The 21495-nt window shown below is 35.9% G+C and overlaps 1 protein-coding gene and 1 long non-coding RNA gene across 4 annotated transcripts in view; one reads left to right on the plus strand and one right to left on the minus strand.

Moving 5' to 3' along the window:
- LOC106061083 (UDP-N-acetylhexosamine pyrophosphorylase-like protein 1) overlaps window positions 1-14332 on the minus strand; it is a 40765-nt gene extending 26433 nt beyond the window's left edge. Inside the window, exon 1 of one of the 3 annotated variants that reach the window (XM_056043571.1) lies at window positions 14160-14332. The gene's annotated coding sequence lies outside the window, so the exon portion shown is untranslated. Of the gene's footprint in view, window positions 1-7657; window positions 7792-14159 lie in introns of those variants that run through there. The other 2 variants (XM_056043577.1, XM_056043573.1) reach the window with 2 other exon arrangements.
- On the plus strand, window positions 7734-11413 carry LOC129928636 (uncharacterized). The gene is made up of 2 exons (XR_008780089.1): window positions 7734-7861; window positions 11083-11413. It is a non-coding gene; the product is annotated as an uncharacterized LOC129928636 (long non-coding RNA).
- Window positions 14333-21495: the final 7163 nt, after the last annotated feature.

Consider the following 21495-nt stretch of genomic DNA (forward strand, 5'->3'; position numbering starts at 1 on the left):
CAGTGATTCTAAGTCGGTAACATGACACCACAAAATGCAGTGATTCTAAGTCTGTTACATGACACCCTAAAATGTAATGATTCTAAATGTGTTACATGACACCGCTACTTGATCAAGAGTACACAGAAATATTAAACATAAGTTCCATTTGACACAAAAAAATAATTTTGACAAATTAAGGTATTAACTTGTGTGTAAAAACCGTTTTAAAATAAATTTTACAATCTAAATGTAGATAGTAAGCGAACTCGTATGATAATAAATACATAGAACAGAAACTGGCAAGTGAAGCCAACAAGTAAGTAAATGCTTATGTACTTCAGAAATTAGCGTTACATTATCCAAAGACGAAATTCTAGCTGTCTGAGTGATACTCAAAGCAAGCAATAGTTTATTAACATGATACTAGGATAAGAGAATACAAACATTCAAATGTATAATGAGACACCCACAAAAACAAGCTAAATTATATATTTTTAAACATCGTTTATCATGAGTAAAATTGCATCCATTATTTTGAATCCATCATTACCGAACACAATTGCGTAAGTAAATCCCCTGGTCTTGCGACTTCAACGCGCCTGCTATCTTGGGACAAGAGTCCCATTCGCGATGTGGCGAGGTAGGAGCACTGTACAATCGCTGCCATATCTCTCGCTATTGGAAGGCTTATCTCTCGTAATTTTTTTTTTTTAAATTGATTTATGTGTTGTCATCGGCAATGAATAATTGTGCAAAGTTTCAACTTGATACGAGAATGGGAAGTGGGAGAAATAACATGGACAAGATTTTGACCAAAGACACAGACAGTCGGAAGGAGTTGATACAAGCTTGGTAATAAAGGAGCTATTCAGTTGGTCACTAAGTATTCATTATAATACTTGAAAGACTTAAGATCAGTTTTGACATATAAGTAAATTTCGCCAGCTTGGTTTAAATTGAAGTGACCATCTTGTCTTTCGCTTATGATGCATTTTTTTTCTTTACATAAACGAACTGTAAAAACAAGAAAAACAACAACAACAAAATACTTAAAAAAAAACCCAAAGCTTATATTAAGCGTACTTGCATCAAAGTTTGGATCATTCATGTAATTAAATTTGTAATAGATCTAGAATCTAGACTAACAACAATAAATCTGTACGATTAATACTATTTTTAGCGGCCCCTGAAAGGTGAGAAGACGCTATTAGTTTTGTGTGGAATGTCTGTCAGTCCGTCCCGTTTAGATCTCGTAAACTAGAAAAAATAGTGAAAATTCGACATCATAATATTTTAGACCATTCAAAGTTCTGAAGTAACGGCTACTTTTTTCTTTTCTGAAAGCCAAAAATCTAATTTTTACAATCAATTATGCAAGCAGTTTTTTTTTTCATAAATAATACACCATTTTTACAACTATTCACTATTAATAGTAACAAGCATGACATTCTTTTTAGTAATGGAATGCAACACTTACAATTTCTATCAGTACATATATGCAAATGGTTTTAGATCTTTAATCAAAAAAAAAATTTACAATTTTATTTCTAAGTTATATAAGTTCTGTCATACTAACTACTACATTTACAAAATAAATAAATAAATGTTTAATTTATTTTTTTAAAGAGAAAAAATATATTTACTATGCATATAAGTGGAAAATAATTTAAAACGACAAGTAACAAGTAGTTTTTTTTTTATATTATCGCGTGAACTCAAGCCAACACAGCGACCACTCTACTAACGTAGAGTCTATGAACATGGAAGCCTAATATAAAGGGGACTAATTCAGCTTATACCACCATTTCAGTCAAGTACTATTTCATTCCCTTATTTGAGATACAAAACAAAGTAATTTATTACCAATAATTAATTAACTTTTTTTTTTAATTGATTCTTGTGTTATCAGGTAAAAGAAATGCATGTAATTGTTCGAAATTTCATCTTGATCCGAGATTGGGTGTCGGAGAAATAACGTGTACAAACTTTTGACCAGACAGAAAGAGTGAGTTCTGAGTTCATATAAGCTTTGTAAAAACTGGATAGTTTGTTTTCATTTAATACAGTAACGTCGACCTGTGTTCAATGCCTAAAAAAAAAACAACAACAGCATACCAGACACATGGAATCACGTTTAAAACTTTCTTTTATCTTGCACTAGGTAGAAATTTATTCGAGACGAATGACCAGAAGCATTACCAACCAGGAACCTGATCAGAAAGATAAGCCAGCGATTGGAAAAGTTTACGTTTTAAAATTGTGTACAGTTACTTCCAGGCGTTTGACATGCAATGCCAATATATAAAAACTAATTAAAAGACCAAGATTAACTTGAGTACACAAGTATACTCGTGAAGTGAAAAATGAAGAGCTGTTCCAGTGAATGGAATCCTAATCCAATACAAATATGTAATCAATGACTGAACAAGGAAGCTTTCCAGAAACAGCTGACAAAGACAAACACACACACACACATACACGCACATCACTCACAAGAGCATTACAGTGTCTTTCAAATGTCGCCATATTTACTTACAACCTCAACATGAAACTATTGAAGTATGTGGTTATTTAGATTTGGACACGCCCCTTCTCAATTTATTTATGAATCATTTTTATAAAAGCAGGTTTTTGTAACTGTCTGACAAGAGTCTTTGTTTGACAATGAAATGGCGATGTGTTAGCTTGGAATGACAAGACGTTTGGAGGCAGAGAACATATCTATCAGTAGAGAGACAAAAACAGAAAAGACCCCCCCCCATTATGAGTGTCAAGGCAGAAATACATACAGACTGAGTTTCAAAACAGTTACACATACAGACTGAGTGTCAAGGCAGACATACATACAGACTGAGTTTCAAAACAGTTACACATACAGACTGAGTGTCAAGGCAGACATACATGCAGACTGAGTGTCAAGGCAGACATACATGCAGACTGAGTGTCAAGGCAGACATACATGCAGACTGAGTGTCAAGGCAGACATACGTGCAAACTGAGTGTCAAGGCAGACATACATGCAGACTGAGTGTCAAGGCAGACATACATGCAGACTGAGTGTCAAGGCAGACATACATACAGACTGAGTGTCAAGGCAGACATACATGCAAACTGAGTGTTAAGGCAGACATACATGCAGACTTGAGTGTCAAGGCAGACATACATGCAGACTGAGTGTTAAGACAGACATACATGCAGACTTGAGTGTCAAGTCAGACATACATGCAGACTGAGTGTCAAGGCAGACATACATGCAAACTGAGTGTCAAGGCAGACATACATGCAGACTTGAGTGCCAAGGCAGACATACATACAGACTTGAGTGTCAAGGCAGACATACATGCAGACTGAGTGTCAAGGCAGACATACATGCAGACTGAGTGTCAAGGCAGACATACATGCAGACTGAGTGTCAAGGCAGACATACACAAATACAGAACAGTTAAATTAAAAAAAAAATAATTCCATCATTGAACAGTCCAATCAAACTAAAGGTTCGACAAAAAGCACCCTCACATTTCTGTCCATTCCTTGACCTGGTCTGCCCATACGTTTTCTGTACTGGTGCACAGTGGAAGTTGATTTTCATTTTCAAACACAAACATCAATGCTTTTTTTTTTTTTTTGGTTTTTGTTTTGGTCAAAGTACGTTGAGTCCCAAGTTCGAATCCTGGGGAAGACTGGGATTTTTACTTTCGGGATCATTAGGACGCCTCTAAATCCATCCAGCCCTAACGGGTAGGCCTAACTGACGTTAGTTGGGGGAAAAGTAAAGGCGGTTGGTCGTTGTGCTAGCCAGTAGACACCCTCATTAACCGTGGGCCACAGAAACAGATGACGTTTACATCATCTGCCCAATAGATCGCACTGTCTGAAAGGGAAACTTAATACATCACAAAGAAGACAGGTTCACACACGCTCGACATCTACCAGCAGTGTAACAGCTAGACATGTTTCTGTTCTAGATTTTGTTTTGTTCCTCAGGTTTAAATGTATTTATGAACTACATACACCTACACAAAGGCACACATTCAAAGTTATGAAGCCCATGTTAGGAGAAACTATTCATTGTCTATCTAATCCCAAATTCAATTTATCTTACAGATAAATGATGGCAAGTTAAAAAAAAAAGGACCAACACATACTTTAGCCTGAACTTTGACTTGATTTAGTAATAAGTAGTGAAATATGTTTTTTTTTTAAACATTTCTGTGTACAACGGGGAAAAAAAGTATTTTTTATTTAGCTGTGTACTATGACACTGTTCAACAAGTCTATATTTGCATGCTCAAAAGAATTCATTCTAGACACTCAGACCAGTGGCGTAGCTAGGTTATATGATGCCCAGTGCGGCAGATCCTTAATATGCCCACCCCCCTGTACCCTAAAATAAAATAAAATAAACGAAGCAACGAAAAGACATGCTTTTTTTTCGAGCTATTGTGTATCCATTGTTAAAGTATGACTAATTTGCAACAAAAATATTAACAAAATATACTAGAAATACATCTTACGTGCTTTCTTGCTCGCAAAACTATCAACTATAAACAATTTTTTACAAATTATTTTTTCCCCATCCATTTCCAAATGAGAGAGTCGCAAATATGTCATCGTTGATAGCAATTTATTTTTGAGTCACAGTAGTCAGTATTTGTAGGCTTTGACTTGTCTTTTGTTTTCTTACCAGTGGGTCAGGTAACCTACTTCGCAGCTGATTTAGTCACAGTAGTCAGTATTTGTAGGCTTTGTAAGGAATGATATCCAAGATTCTTTTCAGATTTCTAACTTTTTTCGTGCCCTTCAATCCCTACCTACCAACCATTTCAGCCTGAGATGCCGATTTCTACATCTACTATGCGAGCCACCCAGATTTTTCCAGACTTTGATCAACGCCCTTAATTTTGTTGACATGAAAGTATTACCATTAACTAATTAGTAAAGAAGAAAAAACGTAAAAAAAGATACTTTGAATAAAACAAAATATTGATATTAATGTCATTGCACACAGTGGTCTTTAAGAAGCAGTGAATTCTTTTCAAAATGCCCTAAACTAAATACATAATAGAATGTGTTGTTTTTTTACTGAGAGAATTTATCCTTAGCCTGATGTCCCTCACCCCTTAATGGCCCGCACATGGCCAGCTACGCCAATGACTCAGACCATTTCTTGTTTGCATTTCCAAAACTCAAAAATACATTTAAAAAATATTTTTCCTTATCGACTATGTCTAGCCAACAGCTGTTAAAATCCTGCAGCTTGGTATTTGGTATTTTGGCACATCGGCACAATTTAGGCCATGTCGTGCCCGTAATCCCTCAAGGGTTATTCTCTCTTCATATCACAAGAGCTAAATTTTATACAGTTAAGTCATTAAAAACAAGGTCTGGCCATTTCACTATGGTGGTTGTAAGAAACACCATTACAACTAAGAGTGTACACAAGCAAAACAAATGTATATTGAAAAATAACAATCTTTTAAGCAAAAGCAGACCAAAAAATAAGTTAATATTAATTAGCACATCCAACAATAGATTGACTTCATTGAAATCAGGGCAGGTCTTAACAAGTTCGGGGCCCTATGTGAAACGGATTGCGCAGGGCCAAGTCTGGGTAGGGATAAAGATAATAAGTGAAAATTAAGATTCTGTATTAGAAAATAAATTCGTCTTTATATTTTATTCATTCTTTACTAATTACAAAATCATGATCAAATTTTACAGCTTTGCATGTAGCGAAGTCATACAGCAGTGCTTGTTTTGTGACGGTACGCACCGGTTAAAAAAAATATTACTTTTCTTGTATTTTAACGTATATTATTAATCTATTAGTTGTTAAAATTTAGGCGATCCATCACTGAGTACCGGCACCTAATCACTGAGTACCGGCAACCAATTTTGTTACAAAAGAAACACTGTCATACAGTATATCATCAAAGCTATGTTTATAACATATCACGCTGAATAGCAAGAATTTCCGAATTTTTCAATCCATCTTCGCGATTTGTTGACCTCAAGTAATTTTCTATTAGTTTGAGGCGCGAAAAGTTTCTTTCACCAGATGCTATTGTTACGGGTATTGTTAAAAATACTCTCCAACAAAGTAGTTTGGGAAAGCAGTGTATCTTCCATTAGTGGACAGATTAGCTAAAATTTCTACCGTAGTTTTGGTGGTATTTGGTAGAATATGCCTTAATGATCACAATTTTTTTTTTAGGAGACTTTTATGTGTTTTCAGGAGATTTTAGTACTTTCAGGAGATTTCCAGGAACTCCTGGAAAATCAGGAGGCTTCTAAAACCCCGTTATAATGGTTTAATTTAAAAATTGACACCAAGAATTAGCGCGGGGCCTATGATAGTGAGGGGCCCACTGCGGCCGCATACGTTGCAGTGGCCTAAGGCCAGCCCTGATTGAAATTCCATACCAGCTCAAGCTGATGTGATGGACGCCCTGAGCGAGGAGAATCTGGCTCTATCGGAAGAGATTAATTCTGGCCTAATAGGATGTCACAATAGGCTTATTACCAAGGTTGTACAAGTGAATTAGCTAACGAAAGAATCAGAAATATAATCGGTTGATTTGATAACATGTTCAGCATTGTCAAGAAAAACATTTTAAAAACTTAAAAAATAAAACAAAGCTTATACGAAGTGTAATTGTATTAATTAGTTTGGATAAGTCATGTAATTACATTTGTAATAAATCTAGACTAACAACAATGCCAAGATAATACATTTCTAAAACACACAAAAAAAATGCTGGTCAAAAAAAGGGGAAGGGGCGAAAACGTACTTTTTGTTGTCTTGGGGAGGGGGGCATCACAAGTTTAAAGTTTGAGAAACACTGCCTTAAAACTACAGGGATAGATGTCTCGAAGTGGGATGTGCGACAAAGGAGAGACAGAAGTGCTGCCATAATAATCCATCTGTCGCATTCCTCGCGTTAAAAAAAAAGTGCCACGGATTCTTATTCTCTTTTGGCCTCAGTTACTTGGTGCACGTAGCTCTATCAAATCTGATGGTTATAAAACTGATAAACTTAAGTACCGGGTACTGTATACCAAGAGTCGTTATCAGACACAATAAAGAGAAGGCCTGCTAAGAATTGTATAATATGTTATGACTTGTATCAATGGCAGTGTACTACCCAACCCCCTTCCTATTCGTTGCACACTTAGCCTTCGTATACCTGTTATGTTTACTTCCTGGATGATAAATGGCAATGAAACCAGTGGTACTTCACAATCTGATTAAAATCTATATCTAGTCACGAACAAGGCAATACTTTTTAAAAATAATAAACTAATGACGACCCAGTGGCCTATCAGATCAAGATGTGCTGTATTTAAGCATAAAAAAACAAAACCATAGGGCAGGAGAGAGTGAAACTAGAGGCGTGAACTTGAAAGTTTGGTCACACCTGGAACAAGATGGAAAGGATTGTCAAAGACAGGAGGCTAAGGAGATCTATTGTTGGCGGCCCATACTCCAACAGGGGTGGCTCGCTGTAAGCACATCTGAAGGATATTTCCAAAGTGACATAATAATACTTAATAATAATACTTAAAATCAATTATATTTCAAGGAATTCTTCGAAATCTTGTTTCCATTCGAGGACAAAATGTGGTCCTAATTCTATCCTTAAATGTTGCTATCTAGTATAAAATGTGTGATTACCTTGATACCAACATTTAGTTTCTCAGCCAGTGAAATAATTTCATGTAAGAAAGAAATAGAGCAATCATAACAACATAATGACTCTGTGTGAAGTTATACAACAATGCCAACAACGGGTTTTAAGAGCCCATCACGAGGAGACTTGAGAGTGAGCAAGCCACATGACTGTACTTTAACAGCTGTTTACAATGACGCAGGTCACAGGTCAATGGAGTCATATGACGGAAACATGTTTAGTGTCTCTATAGATTTGAACGTAATGGTGTGTTGTTCGGCACCCATCGAAGGTAGGCTACGGAAAAGTGATTTTTTTTTTGGGAGGGGGGGGGGAATAGGGCAAGACCCCATAAAGTTTCCAGTCCTCATAACACTGATACGCCCAGGGGGTTTTGGGCGAGGGGCAGCAGAGCTTTGTGGAATGAGCATTACGGAGACTATAAAAACACTCATTTTAAACAAATAACATACAGCGACGGCTCAATCATTAAGACACAAAAGAAAAGCTATTTTATGCACCGTAACATCAAGTACTTTTTTTGCGTGCTTTCTTAATAGCAAGAATTAATACACCGACGCATTACGGTAATTTAAAAAAAAAAATGCTTCCGCTGGGCGAAAGGCGATGCAATTATTTGTAAATGTATTAGAACCCTTGAACTGCAAACTAAGTTCACGGACAGATATATTTTATGATGCAATATATTTATCTCAAAATACAAGAGAGGATAATACTACCTACAAATGACCAAAAAATAAATAAATCCGCATTAGTTATTAACAATTTAGTATCATATCATTACCGTTAGCTGTCATTATAATATCGTTAAAGAAAAAGAAGGGGAAAAGATCAACTTCGCTGAGAAATCGAGAATTTGGAAGTTGAGTAAAATAATATTTCTACAGAACGTACCTCACAGGCCCTAAATATACCCATATGGGTGACACGCGGTGCGGACCGCACCCTCTAATAACGCCGCTGCTTACGCGGTCCAGTTGGGGGAAGGGGTTACAATGATATTTTCCCCTTTTATGAATCTCGATCTTTGAAAGGTCAGTGAATGACAACAATATTAACCAGTACGTTCGTAAATTATTCTTCAATACTACTTTCAACCACTAATTCTCCTTTCCTATCCATAATCTTAAAAAAAAAAATACGTTCCAGTGGCGTAGCTAGGATTTGGGGGGGGGGGATTTGAAAATCTTCCGGTTCCTCACTAATGTGGCCCCCAAATGAGTGTGCGAATTTTTTTTTACATTAAATATTAAGCAAAATGCAGAACCCCAAAGAGGTCAAGCCCCCACCCCCGTGCTCCAAATGAGGCAAATTCCTAGCTACACCACTGCTACATTTAGTAACAATACAATTATTTCAGAAAGAAAAAATGTAGATATCAATTGTAGTAATAAAAAACAACAACATTTGTGTGTGTGCATCGGTGTGAGTAAAGACGAGTCATAATGGTCAATTAATGTTAAAGGGTTAAGTCAAGTGCCCCTCTTGGCGTTATCAGATGTAGAAGAAATTAGGTCGGTAGAGATTATCCCAAGAAGGCGATTGGTGTGACTTTGTTTGTTGTGAACATTGGCAGTAGCTTTCATTTTGCATTGATGTGGACTGGAAAAGGGAGGGGGGCAGTGGCGCCTCTAAAAAAAAGGGAGGGGGGGGGCATCGACTGATACTGACCCCAGTGACGTTTAACTCGTCCGTATTGTCAGCGAACATCTTCATCTTTTTTTTTTTTTGGACAACGTGACGCATCAATGCAGTGAACAGAAACTTACTAACATGTAAGTCCGTCTTCTCGTCCCCTCCAAGAAAAAATATCACATGTCTATATTTGGCAATTCATTCGTGTGTAAGTTCATAAACTTTGAGTCACAGGTGTCATCTTTTGGCCTAAAACCATAAAATCGCATCAGCTCTGATGACGCGAGCGTCTACATAATAATAATTATTTCATTGTTTACGATGGCACAAATCTGCCAAGATAAATCAACCATGGAACTTTACTAAACTATCCTACAGCATAATCTAGGCCAATGAAGAACCACTGACAAGAGGTATGCCAAGACATTATGTCAAGATCATACATGATAATACTTTGATGACGACGAGGTCCTCCGGTTATAAAAATAAATATGAATCATACACACACATTGCATCACTGTTTTAAAGTCAGTTCATGCATACAGAGTTGGCAAGTAGTGTGTTGTTGTTTTTTTTAGTCATGTGTGCCAAGAGGGTTGGGTGCCAAACGTGATTGTAAATAAAAACAAACAAACAAAAACTGCAACTCAAAATGATGCTCGCCATTTGTAGGTGTCGTTCGGTAATTCCTATCTGTAGAAGTGGGAAGCGTGGTCGAGAACGTGGCTTGGCACCTATAAAGGGGGCTTGAGGTTCGACACCCGTCTCGAGCAGAGTTGTGTTTACTGAGCGCCTAAAGGCAGCATGAAAAAACCTACCAGATACCCTCTCCCCCCACTGATCCACCATCGAGATTGGACCATAGCGCTCTGACCATGCTATAAGCATGAAAGTAGCGCTATATAAAAGCTATAATTTAAGGCGCATGAGTCCAGTGCACACTTTGCACGAGCTACAAGTCTGCACCGCATCCTATATTGACCTACATGAATATGAGAGACTCAAAGAAACTGCACCATCTCATCAACAAAGCTACTCAACCTCATTAGCCTCAATGTAAAGCGAAGAGGTAGGTGGTCTATTCCAGATTTCTGCGACCAGGGCTTTTGCAGGATTCTGTTTTTGTGATGCAATTATTTTAGTCTGAATAATAACAGAAAGACAATGCTAATAAAGTCTTGCTAAGCTACGCTATGAAAGTATTGAGAAGGTAATTGATTTAACAATACTTTTTTTTGGTCCTGTCATACACTAGGGAAGTAAAGGCGGGTGGTCGTCGTGCTAGCCACATGACACCATCGTTAATCGTCGGTCATAGAAACATGATAATCCCAGTCTTCATTGGGATTTAAACTCGAGAACTCTTGATTTGGAAACCAAACACTTTAACACTCAGCCAGCATGCCCCAACCGCTAATTCACAGCAAAGTAAGGTTTTCGTTAATTTTATCAATTACGTGGTTCTTCTTTCATTATAAATCACTCATTGTTTATCTTAATGGAAAGCCATTTTTATTTTCCTACTAAAATGCCCGTTGTGCATTTTGGCTGAATGAATTCTGCAATGGCTTACTAAAATTTAAAGAGAAAAACATAATCATTGTCGCCATACAAAAATTACACTTAAAGACCCATGCCTCGTCAACCAAGCTCTACTATTCTGCCTCCTAGAGTGAAAACTCTTGCAAAGTATTAAAGTTAAGTGTGCATTAGATTCTAATTATGTAATCATCAATGTTACTCACTAATAATATTTTCCAATAATTTATCCCAGAAACAAAATTGATGAGAAGATATGAATGAAAAAAAAAAATGAAAATATTTAAACAACTAGCTTCAAAATCACCAAGTTCAGTACGAATTATCACTTGACTGTTGGAAGAACACAAATCTTAGAGCAGACCTATAGCACACAGCAGGCTCAGCTGCCAGATTTTATGTACACACAAGCCAAAAGAAAACATTCCTTCACAGCTGAAGCAGAAGCCACTCTGTCAATAAGGAAAGGATTGGGACACTACAACCCTAAAGTGAAACAACTCTACACCATTTGAAGTCTAAGTTTAAACAAGAAAAGAAAATAAAGAATAACACTTTCAGCCACATCACGCCCTTTTCTCTAATTCTTTTTATACAGTTTCAGTACCTTGTGTTGTTTTCATTGTTCTATATGTTATGCAATATATATCTACACATAATCTAACTTTTGTTCTTGAACTTATGCAGTTTGGTAGGCTATTTATATAAATCAGAAAGAGAAAGGGTGCAAAAGACTGTTTCTCGAGATACTCATAAGTTAATTGTTACTGGTGTTTAAGCCATTTATTATTATGTTTGTTCTCAGGAAATCCTGAATTCAGTTATATCAAAATATTTTTTTTTAAAGCAAGCTATGGTGATTAACTTTGTCAAATGAAAAGTCAAATAAAATGGCTTCTATTAGCTCATTATTATCTAAGCCTTAAATAAAAAAAATCCTCAATTAGACCTATTAGTTGAGTTTCTCATTACCTATGTCCTAAAATCATGTTGGTATGGAATAAGAACATTATCTAAGTGTATTATGATGTTGCTACATATTATGTGTTCTAGTATTTTACATGTGATGCTAGTGAATGATGATCATCATCTTTCCTTTGCGTTCCTCATGGAGCATAGGGCCTCAGTAAAAACACTCTAAACAGTCTCTTGCTAGTTTTTAAATGGTTTCCGGCTTCATCTAGTACACTGTGTCACCACATTCTTTTCGGTCTTCCTCTACATCTTGTGCCCTGGGGGTTCCACTCTAAGGCCTGTCTAGCTTTATTGTTGGTATCTTTTCTAAAGGTGTGACCAATCCATCTCCACTTTCTCTCTAAGATCTGCACCTCTATAATTTTCTGCCCACTCATCTCCCACAGTTTGGTGTTTTCTACTTTGTCGTACCAGTGTATTTTTAGGATTCTTCTTAGACATTTGTTGATGAAGGTCTGTGCTTTTTTGTTGTTGCTTCAGTTGTTCTCCATGTTTCAGAACCATACAGTAGGACTGCCTTAAGGATTCTTATTTTAGTCTTGTTACAGATGTGGGGAGATTTCCAGATTGGTTTTAGGTGTGTAAATACCTGATGCGCTAGATTTATATGAATGTCTTCATCTGTTCCACCTGATACACTGACTACACTCCCAATGTATATAAAACTATCTACTTGGTCTATATGGTCTGAGAATCCAGTTCTATGTCTCACACAAGTCAAAAGAAAACATTCCTTCACAGCTGAAGCAGAAGCCACTCTGTCAATAAAGAAAGGATTGGGACACTACAACCCTAAAGTGAAACAACTCTACACCATTTGAAGCCTTAGTTCTATATCTATTATAACTATAGTGCTATTTAAATAGTTTCAGTCTTGCTAGACTAGGCTAGTAGAGTAACTTGGATAGTGAGACCACCAGGAGTCTAGCTAGCACTTGTCATTCACTTGTGTATTATTAGACTTTTGATCTCTAAAATTTAGATCTAGTTGTTAGATATAGACTCTAGTTAAATCTAGTAGTTGACAGACTCAATTTTAATAAACTAAGTTAAAAGATCAGATCATATCATCAGAGGTCTTTATAGGTCTAGGCTAGAGTAATGTAGACATATTTAAATCTATAACGATGTCTCTAAGATAGTAGTATTAGTGGACAGACTAATCACTAAAATTAAACTGTAAATTAGAGACACACCAAATATATATACAAACACACATATATAGTATTATAATATATCTAGCTCTATATCTACTCATACTATCTTTAATCTAGATGTAGACTACAATCATACAATGACTAGATTGTCACTAGATCTATATACTGCTACTTATCAGATATACCAGACAATAAATATATATGAAATATAAAAAGGAAAGGCTTGCTTCCTGACAAACGGAATAAAGAAAGTGACAACATATGTAGAATTTCACAAGACTTTTGTGTACAATAAATATATCTAAATTGGCCTACAAGTTGTCTTCATCATTTATTTCTTCTGTGCCAAACTTGCCACATGGATTATAATATAATAATATATATATACATTATAAATAATATAGATCTAGATACAATATATCATGATCACATAATATTAATATTTTCACCATAACACTGGGCATCACTGGGTGACTGACCACTCCACTGACTCACTGTCACTGTGTCACACTGTAACACTAGTAACTAGTAGAATGAGAGAGACTAGTGTCACTAGTGACACTAGATTCTAGATCTACTACCATGGCCATGGACCATAGTGTCCATAGTAGTGAGTAAGTGAGATTCTTAGTCATTTGAGAGGACTTAGACTAGAGTCTTTAGAATCTGAATCTCTTAGGACTAAGATGACTAAGTCTTAGAATCTTAGATTGACTTAGACAAAGAATACTTAGCTAAAGATATATCTAGTAATCTAGATCTTGTAGTCTTACTATAATTATAATAGTTAATAGATCTTAAATTAAATTTAAATATTATATTAGTTATTAGATCTAGTCTAGATCTAGATTTACTACAAACTTACTAACTTAACTTTAACTACAACTAGTCTAGAGTATAATAAGTCATACTCATAATAAGTGACTATAAAGTATAAGTTATAGTCACTATAAGTAATAACATTAATATTATTATCATTAATAATTAATAAGAGTAGTCTAGTGACAGTCTAGTCACTACTGACACTAGTAATCACTAGTTACTATTAGATTAGTATTACTTACTAGTCTTAGGACTTTTAGGTCTAGTCTAGTAGTCTAGTATTAGTAAATTGGCTAGATAACTAGATTGCCTAGATCTTGTAAGTTTTTAAGTTAGATCTACATCTAGATAAACTTACCAGTTCAAAATTGTGTGGTTAATTTAAAAATTAGATCTAGAATTGCCAATTGTATCTAATCAAAGTGAATTCTAAAATCCTACTTAAAAAATAGTCGGCTTAGATTAGTGCACCGCTAATTCGCATACGCAGGATGGGAGGGGCAGGGTATCTCCGTGTAAACAGGAAGAAGTACGTGTGTAGGATAATTAAAAACCAACAACAGGATTGGAGAAATGGATAAACTCTGACCTGCAATAAAAAGCTATTATAACGGTGCCGGATCTACCCCTACGATTCACATGGATACACACACGTTACAGATAAGATTTTAAATAGAACAGCGTTGTAAAAATCCTAGTTAACATTGGCTTATAAATCTAGTCTCTCTCTCTCTCTCTCTATGTATATATAGGGCATATATATATATATATATATATATATATATATATATATATATATATATATATATATATATATATATATATATATATACATGGGCGTAGCCAGGATTTTTTTTCGGGGAGGGTTTTGGGGGGTCTCCCCCCCCCCCGACCTACCCCCCGGGCGAAAAAAATTATATATATATATATATATATATAATATATATATATATATATATATATATATATATAGGCATATATATATATATATATATATATATATATATATATATAGTGCTTTTTTTAACCCTTAAAGTGCTGAGCTGTTTGGCAATGAAGACATACAAAATGAAATTACAATGTTCATGGTTAGAGGCTAAACTACCACACGCATCTTAAGGGTTAATAAACGTTAAAATACAAGAAAAGTAATAATTTTTTACCCACATTGAAAAAGGCGCCATTATATATATATAATATATATATATATATATAATATAGAAAATTTAAAGAAATTAATGCAGAAAGAGTTTACAAAAAGTATATAAAAATTAAACACTTAACCCAAAAAGTAAGCAGACAGCTGCAGAGTGAATACATAAACAATTTAATATCTAAAGATAACAACAAAAACCTATGGTCATACATTAAGTCTAAGAAAATGGAAACAACAGGCATAGCGCCATTAAAAGATGAACATAACATAATACATAATGATAATGAAACTAAAGCAAACATCCTAAACAAATACTTTGCATCAGCATTCTTAGCCCCAGGAGACAAAGACATATTACTGAATTTGAACTAAGTAGACAACATAGAAGATATAGTAGTATTAGAAAATGGAATTCAAAAACTATTAGCCAACACCAAACCAAATAAAGCGTCTGGACCTGATGGTATATCCAGCTAGATTACTCAAAGAACTAAGCAATGAGCTAGCCCCAGTGTTCAAAATACTCTTTCAGGCTTCACTTAACCAGGGCAGAGTACCAAAGGACTGGAAAGAAGCTAATGTCACCCCCCTATTTAAAAAAGGAGAAAAATCTGACCAAGGAAACTACAGACCAGAATCACTTACCAGCATCACATGTAAAATCCTAGAACACATAATATGTAGCAACATCATAAACCACTTAGACAAACATAATGTCCTCACACCAAAGTAATACTTCAGGAACAAAAGTCAGATTATTTGCAGACGATTGCATAATATATAGAACAATAAAAACAACACAAGACACAGATAATTTACAAAGAGAATTAGATGAATTACAGAAATGGGAATCAAATTGGAGCATGTCTTGCCACCCAGAAAAATGTCAGTTGTTAAGAGTAAAAAAAAAAAAACTAAAACAAATTAATTCCACTTATCGTATTCATGGCAAACCAGTAACACAGACTAAAAACGCAAAATACCTAGGTGTTATAATAAATGAAAAACTGTCATGGAATCCACATATTGATGAAACTACAAAAAAAAAATCAAACAAAGCATTAGGATTTATTAAAAGAAATTTCTATAAATCAAATAAGAACATAAAACTAAAATGTTATTTAACCTTGGTTAGGCCAATAATAGAATATGCATCCTTCGTTTGGGACCCCTCAACTCAAGAAAACATTAAGAAACTGGAACAGACACAAAATAGAGCAGTGAGATTCATAACAAACGAATATTCACATTTGACTAGAGCAGTGATTCCCAAAGTGGTCTACGAAGACTTCCAAGGGGTCTACGAAAGAGAAAACATAAATTGGGGGTCTATGGGATGTCCACGGGGGTCTACGATAATTTAACATCAAGTTAATGTAATTCTTTTATACACTAATATATGATTTGTTGATTTGTACCCGAGTTAATCCTTTAAACATTTATCCTGCTATTCAAACGAAAAATTGTTATATTTAATTTCAATACTTATTTAACTAGCTTAATTTTTTTTTACATGTAACTAGTGTCTAACAAAAAGAATGTAGACTGTACAGCATTGATTATTTAAAATTGGTATTTATTCTTTTCTCGTCATACTAATTGCCTTTTTATAACGATTTGAAACCAATGACGCAGGAAGATCATTTGAGACAATTCCACCCTAACAAAATAGATGAAGATTTGATAAACTTTAGAACACTCAAAGATAAAGAATAGACCCACAAAATCTCTCGTCGACATCATTTAAAGAAGATGATGGTTTGCGAGAGTCGTACAATATATCTTTACTTATATCAAAATACAGAAAACACTAAATGTAAAACATTGATTTTACCAACCGTTGTAGTTACAAAAACCTACATCTGATAATATTAAACGAATTTCTTAAAGCAACAATACAGTTCAAGGTCCCATCTGTGGCGTGAGTTATAAAATTAAAAGCTTCTTTGCAAATGACATATATACAGTTTGGGGTCATCGGCGTCACAGACTCTGGAAGGGTGTAGCGCTGTGTGCTGCAAACTGCCTAAGGGTGGACGGCTCCTTATTTTTAACAGGGTGGACCCACGAAACCTTTCCAATGTTCGGGTATAGCTGCAAGGCAGCACAGTTTGAATTCAGTTTTCCTTCTGCTAGATAGGCTGCAAGCCAAGTCTAATGAGCCCTTCCTGCCGAAAGCTTACTGGTTTAGATATTCACTAGGTACTCACCTTCACCCCTTCTCCTGTTAGTGAAAACAGTTCTGCGCAACAATATTTTAGCCACACGTGAAAGATCAAGAAATACACGAGAAACTGCTCTTTGCGAAAACTTTTACAATGATACATAAGGCAAATTAATAAATTGATTGAATAATATTTAATGTTTGAAAGACTACTTCATAGAACAAAAAAAAATCCTACATGAAACATTTGTCCGTAGCAACGGATAATAGATGTGCAAAAAAATATAAATTGTTATTTTAATTACTTTAAATTTGAATTTTATCAATAAAAATAGATCTCTATAACTTAATGTGTAGTTTTAAATTTCTTTTTCAGTCTTTAACTCACTACAGTTAGAAATTTGATTTCAAAATGTTTGGATGAATTTGCAGAAATCCAATACAAGTTAAGTAGGGGGTCTACCGAAAACCAGAAAACATGACAAGGGGTCTACCAGACAAAAAAGTTTGGGAACCACTGGACTAGAGTAACACCTTTAGTAAAATCACTAAATTTAGAAAGCCTTTAGGACAGAAGGCTCAAAAGTAAAGTAGCAACCATACATAAAACACTGAACCATAATCTTCAAATACAAAAACAAAATTTAATAAAATACTCTGAAAGACACAAAGATAAAGGCACATTCCTCGTCCCATATGCTAGGACAAATTTGTACAAATACTCCTTCTTCCCTAGTGCTATTAGAGCATGGAATGGGTTGCCTGAGCTAGCCAGGAAAACCAGTGACTTGACAGAATTTAAGTCATTGGTTAATATGCATGACTAAATGCATGACGCGTAGGACGTAATCATCTTCTTTTTTGAAGTAACGTCTGTATTATATAAGATATTTTTCAGTTATTACAATATATATATATATTGCAATAACTGAAAAAAGGGAGGCAACTCAACGAGGTATAGGTGTTTATTTATGGAGACATGGCAAACACATAGGACATCTGCCTTGAACACAGCATCTTCATCAGCTCTACACTTGGTCGGAAATCGTTCTCTCTTCTACTGTCAACATCCGTCTAGTCTCTAATAGTGAGCACCTTCTGCCCTATCTTAGATGGCGGTGTGCATAGCGGGATTGTAACATTGCCCACTTCTTAGCACTTTTCCTCCCGAAAAGAAACAGTGCAGTAGAGGTTTGACAGTTCAGGTGGCGGTCGATCGGTGGGAGCCACAGACGGAACGTGTTTCCCACGAAGTCATCCGCACTGATTTCCTTTAGTGCCGTTTTCTCTTTCTCCAATTGATCAGGCTGTTCTTGAGACGATGGCATGGCAGTTTGACAAACAAAGATATAAAGTCCAGCACTGTTTTCTTCAACACAGCCGTTGATCGGACACACTGTTTCAGCAGATCCTCCCGACAGACGCCTCTCAAGGGAGGATCAGGTTCACATGCAGCCACGTTGCAAACGAAGTCCAATGCGCCGCGGTCATCCTCATCTAACAGTCTCACGTCCAGGAGATAGGTCGCTTCAAGTTCAAATTCGGTCTTGCCAGCTCAGATTTAACCTGGATTGACTGACATTCGTCTATGGCAATGTCGATGATGATGGCAGAAGTACACATACTTTGTTGGTGGTTTTCTTGGCATCTAAAGTCTCTGTGTGATGCGCCACACGTACAGTTTATGCTTAGCCTCTGGATGCAATTGTCAAGCCTCGAATTTCCCTCGTAAGCACCAGCAGATAGGCAGAGGTCTTTAAGGTCCACAGCAACAGGCTCGGACGCAGATCCGACTTTGTCAAGATCCGTCCGGCTCTTTGAGGTAGGCTACTGGTAACAGGTACAAACAGGAACAATTGCTTCAGATACATAACAGACAAGGAAAAGAGCTCAAGGAAAGCTCAACGTCGTTCTTGAGGAAGGGAGGAGAAACTACCGCACCAGGCTGGAAGACTCGATTAAGACAAGTGAAATGAGACAGGCGTGGGGCATCATGAACAAAATGTCAGGAGCACAAGTCAAAAGTAAAAATAATCTTGCTACAAGAGACGAAAAAACATTAGCCAACGAGTTAAATGATTTCTATTGTCGCTTCGACACGAAATATTTTAATTATCTAAGACTCAAAGTCCTTGGGGATGTCAATGTTAACAACTGTTTAGAATTAGCGATTACTAAAGAGCAAATCTGTAACATTTTCAAAAACGTCAACCCAATGAAAGCTGGTGGGCCTGATGGAATAAAAGGGCGAATCTTAGAAGAAGGTTCTGAACAACTAGCTGAATCTTTCCAAGATATTTTTTCTACTTCATTACTAAACCATGAGATACCACCTGTGTGGAAGTCATCTATAATTGTACCTGTGCCAAAAGTTTCCAAACCCAAGGAAATGAATGACTATAGACCTTTTCACTTACTTCCATTGTGTCTAAATGTTTAGAGAAATTGGTTAAAATGTTTCTTCTGAATGATCTTTGTAGTAAGTTAGACACTTTACAATTTGCTTACCAAAAGGATAAAGGTGTAGATGATGCCATCCTAAATATTTTAAATTGTCTCTACAAACATCTGGACTTACCGAACACTTATATAAGATTGTTCTTTATTGATTTCTCATCAGCTTTTAACACTATACAACTTCATTTACTGATTGAAAAGATGAAATCGTTGAAGATTAGTCCATACATAGTCTAATACTATGGGCTAATGAATTTTTGACCCAGCGATCTCAGAGGGTTAGGGTAAACAATGTTATATCAAATGCACGCATAGTTAACACAGGGGAGCCCCAGGGGGCTGTGACATCGCCATTGTGGTTCATTTTGTACACCAATAATTTTCAATCCGATAGTCCTTTTTGCTCCTTCACAAAATTCGCTGATGATGCGGCTCTTCTTGCCCTGCTCTCAGAGAGCTCAGACTTCTTCTTCTTCTTCATCGTTCTCATTGTTATGTTGGAGAGTTCATATGACTAGACCAATACATGAGATCAACTGCGCAGTGGTTTCCAAATCAGGGAGCTCTCCATATAGTTTTCTTTCTATTGGGGTGATTTGGGGCCAATGTCTTATACGGGCCTCTTGGTAGAGAGAGCAGTTTTGGAGGACGTGGTCGGCATTTTCTGGTGATACTCCACATGGGCAGATTTCACTGGTTCCAATTTTGAGCTTCCGGAACATGTGTTGTCGCATTCTGTTGTGTCCGGTCCTGAGTCGAAAGATTAGACGTTGGTCTTGTCGGGATAGCTTATAGTAAGCGTCATCTTTCTTGTGAATTTTATGTACAATTAATTTCTTCATTTCTTCTGGATAGAGTGCAGAGTTTACTTGTGAGTTTGTTCTCCCACTCTTGGCGAGTGTGTCAGCCTTCTCATTTCCTGCTAGTTGTATGTGAGCTGGTATCCATTGAATAACAGTTTTTTTGCTGTTGTTGTTGAGCTTTATAAGTGCTGTTCTGAGGTTTTTAATATAAGGGGAATCAGAGTTTTGCAAGCTTTGGAGGGTTGTTTTCGCGTCTGTTAGAAAGACAATCTGACTGTGAGGGGAACTTGGATGATTTGCTAGCATGGTAGCAGCTAGTGCTAGTGCTTCCCTTTCTGCTCTGTGACTGTCAGAGAAGAGAGCTCAGACGTAAATGAGTATTTCAGAGAAATAGAACACATTGAAAAATACTGTAAAGATAAATTTTTTATTATTAAATGTAAAAAAAACCCCAAAGAAATGATAATCGATTTTTGTAGGGAAAAGAAGGAAAATGATATTGTTTCTGTAGCTGGAGAGACTATTGAAATAGTGTAAACCTTTAAATACCTTGGTACTATCCTAGACAATAAACTAAATTTTACTGCAAATACTGATTATATAAGCAAAAAAGGGCAGCAAAGATTACGATTTCTGAGAAAACTGTCCTCGTTTAATGTTAGCGAAAAGACCTTGGCTATGTTTTATCACGCTCATATCTGCAATATTTTAAGTTTCAATATCACTGCCTGATATGGCAATCTGAGCATCAAAAATAAAAATAAACTTTATAGAATCCTAAATGCTGCTGGTCAAATCATTGGCAAAAAACAAAACCCATTTGGGCAGTTGTTTGAAACAAACATCTATAAAAAAGCTAACAAGATCTTCGAAATAAAGAATCACCCTTTGTGTCAGGATTTTGTGATTTTACCATCACAAAAGAGATACAAGACACCGATAGCAAAGACAAACAGACACAAACACTCTTTTGTTCCCCTGGCAATCAAATCATTAAATAAGAACAATCTGGTATAAACTTTGTCACATGTAAACTATGAGTGAGTCTGGTGTGAATGTACACTTTGGTTTCTTATAGTTATAATGTTTTTTGTTTGGTGTAATGCACAAATTG

This window comes from Biomphalaria glabrata, chromosome 10, assembly GCF_947242115.1.
Source record: "Biomphalaria glabrata chromosome 10, xgBioGlab47.1, whole genome shotgun sequence".
NCBI lineage: Eukaryota > Metazoa > Mollusca > Gastropoda > Planorbidae > Biomphalaria > Biomphalaria glabrata.